The sequence below is a fragment of the Pecten maximus genome, chromosome 9, assembly GCF_902652985.1.
Source record: "Pecten maximus chromosome 9, xPecMax1.1, whole genome shotgun sequence".
In the NCBI taxonomy this organism is placed as follows: Eukaryota; Metazoa; Mollusca; class Bivalvia; order Pectinida; family Pectinidae; genus Pecten; species Pecten maximus.
The window spans coordinates 18,757,167-18,760,195 of NC_047023.1; positions in this window are offsets into that span (position 1 = coordinate 18,757,167).

A 3,029-nucleotide genomic window follows, 5' to 3' on the forward strand; every position below is an offset into this window, starting at 1 on the left:
GGACGCAACTACTGCTTTGCCTATCGGTCCTGGCGGTTAGACGATTGACATGATCTGGCAGGATCGGGCAGATAAACCTCTTCGTCAGTTTTTAGCTCACCTGCCCGAAGGGCAAGTGAGCTTATGCCATGGTGCGGCGTCCGTCGTCCGTCCGTCCGTCCGTCCGTCCGGCGTCAACTTTTTCATTTAAACAACTTCTTCTCAATAACCAAGAGGCCCAGGAACTTCATATGGGGCCTGTAGCATACTGGGGTGAAGGGCTACCAAGCTTGTTCGAATAATTGACCTTGACCTTCATTCAAGGTCACATGGGTCAAATAGGCTATAATCTTCAAACGACTTCTTCTCAATAACCAAGAGGCCCAGGGACTTGATATTGGGCATGTAGCATACTGGGGTGAGGGGCTACAAAGTTTGTTCAAATAAATGACCTTGACCTTCATTCAAGGTCACATTGGTCAAATAGGCTATAATCTTCAAACAACTTCTTCTCAATAACCAAGAGGCCCAGGAACTTGATATTGTGCCTGTAGCATGCTGGGGTGAGGGGCTACAAAGTTTGTTCAAATAAATGACCTTGACCTTCATTCAAGGTCACATTGGTCAAATAGGCTATAATCTTCAAACGACTTCTTCTCAATAACCAAGAGGCCCAGGGACTTGATATTGTGCCTGTAGCATGCTGGGGTGATGGGCTACAAAGTTTTTTCAAATAAATGACCTTGACCTTCATTCAAGGTCACATTGGTCAAATAGGCTATAATCTTCAAACAACATCTTTTCAATAACCAAGAGACCCAGGGATTTGATATTGGGCCTGTAGCATGCTGGGGTGAAGGGCAACACAGTTTGTTCAAATAAATGACCTTGACCTTCATTCAAGGTCACATTTGTCAAATAGGCTATATTGTTCAAACAACTTCTCAATAACCAAGAGGCACAGGAACTTCATATTGGGCCTGTAGCATGCTGCGGTGAAGGGCTACCAAGTTTGTTCAAATAATTGACCTTGACCTTCATTCAAGGTCACATGGGTCAAATGGGCTATAATCTTCAAACGACTTCTTCTCAATAACCAAGAGGCCCAGGGACTTGATATTGGGCCTGTAGCATGCTGGGATGAAGGGCTACAAGGTTTGTTCAAATAAATGACCTTGACCTTCATTCAAGGTCACATTGGTCAAATAGGCTATAATCTTCAAACAACTTCTTCTCAATAACCAAGAGTCCCAGGAACTTGATATTGGGCCTGTAGCATGCTGGGATGAAGGGCTACAAGGTTTGTTCAAATAAATGACCTTGACCTTCATTCAAGGTCACATTGGTCAAATAGGCTATAATCTTCAAACAACTTCTTCTCAATAACCAAGAGGCCCAGGGACTTGATATTGTGCCTGTAGCATGCTGGGGTGATGGGCTACAAAGTTTTTTCAAATAAATGACCTTGACCTTCATTCAAGGTCACATTTGTCAAATAGGCTATAATCTTCAAACAACTTCTTTTCAATAACCAAGAGACCCAGGGACTTGATATTGGGCCTGTAGCATGCTGGGGTGAAGGGCAACACAGTTTAATCAAATAAATGACCTTGACCTTCATTCAAGGTCACATGGGTCAAATAGGCTATATTCTTCAAACAACTTCTCAATAACCAAGAGGCACAGGAACTTCATATTGGGCCTGTAGCATGCTGCGGTGAAGGGCTACCAAGTTTGTTCAAATAATTGACCTTGACCTTCATTCAAGGTCACATGGGTCAAATAGGCTATAATCTTCAAACGACTTCTTCTCAATAACCAAGAGGCCCAGGGACTTGATATTGGGCCTGTAGCATGCTGGGATGAAGGGCTACAAGGTTTGTTGAAATAAATGACCTTGACCTTCATTCAAGGTCACATTGGTCAAATAGGCTATAATCTTCAAACAACTTCTTCTCAATAACCAAGAGGCCCAGGAACTTGATATTGGGCCTGTAGCATGCTGGGATGAAGGGCTACAAGGTTTGTTCAAATAAATGACCTTGAACCTCATTCAAGGTCACATTGGTCAAATAGGCTATAATCTTCAAACAACTTCTTCTCAATAACCAAGAGGCCCAGGGACTTGATATTGTGCCTGTAGCATGATGGGGTGAGGGGCTACAAAGTTTGTTCAAATAAATGACCTTGACCTTCATTCAAGGTCACATTTGTCAAATAGGCTATAATCTTCAAACGACTTCTTTTCAATAACCAAGAGACCCAGGGACTTGATATTGGGCCTGTAGCATGCTGGGGTGAAGGGCAACACAGTTTAATCAAATAAATGACCTTGACCTTCATTCAAGGTCACATGGGTCAAATAGGCTATATTCTTCAAACAACTTCTCAATAACCAAGAGGTACAGGAACTTCATATTGGGCCTGTAGCATGCTGCGGTGAAGGGCTACCAAGTTTGTTCAAATAATTGACCTTGACCTTCATTCAAGGTCACATGGGTCAAATAGGCTATAATCTTCAAACGACTTCTTCTCAATAACCAAGAGGCCCAGGGACTTGATATTGGGCCTGTAGCATGCTAGGATGAAGGGCTACAAGGTTTGTTGAAATAAATGACCTTGACCTTCATTCAAGGTCACATTGGTCAAATAGGCTATAATCTTCAAACAACTTCTTCTCAATAACCAAGAGGCCCAGGAACTTGATATTTGGCCTGTAGCATGCTGGGATGAAGGGCTACAAGGTTTGTTCAAATAAATGACCTTGAACCTCATTCAAGGTCACATTGGTCAAATAGGCTATAATCTTCAAACAACTTCTTCTCAATAACCAAGAGGCCCAGGGACTTGATATTGTGCCTGTAGCATGATGGGGTGAGGGGCTACAAAGTTTGTTCAAATAAATGACCTTGACCTTCATTCAAGGTCACATTTGTCAAATAGGCTATAATCTTCAAACGACTTCTTCTCAATAACCAAGAGGCCCAGGGACTTGATATTGGGCCTGTAGCATACTGGGGTGAAGGGCTACAAAGTTTGTTCAATAAATG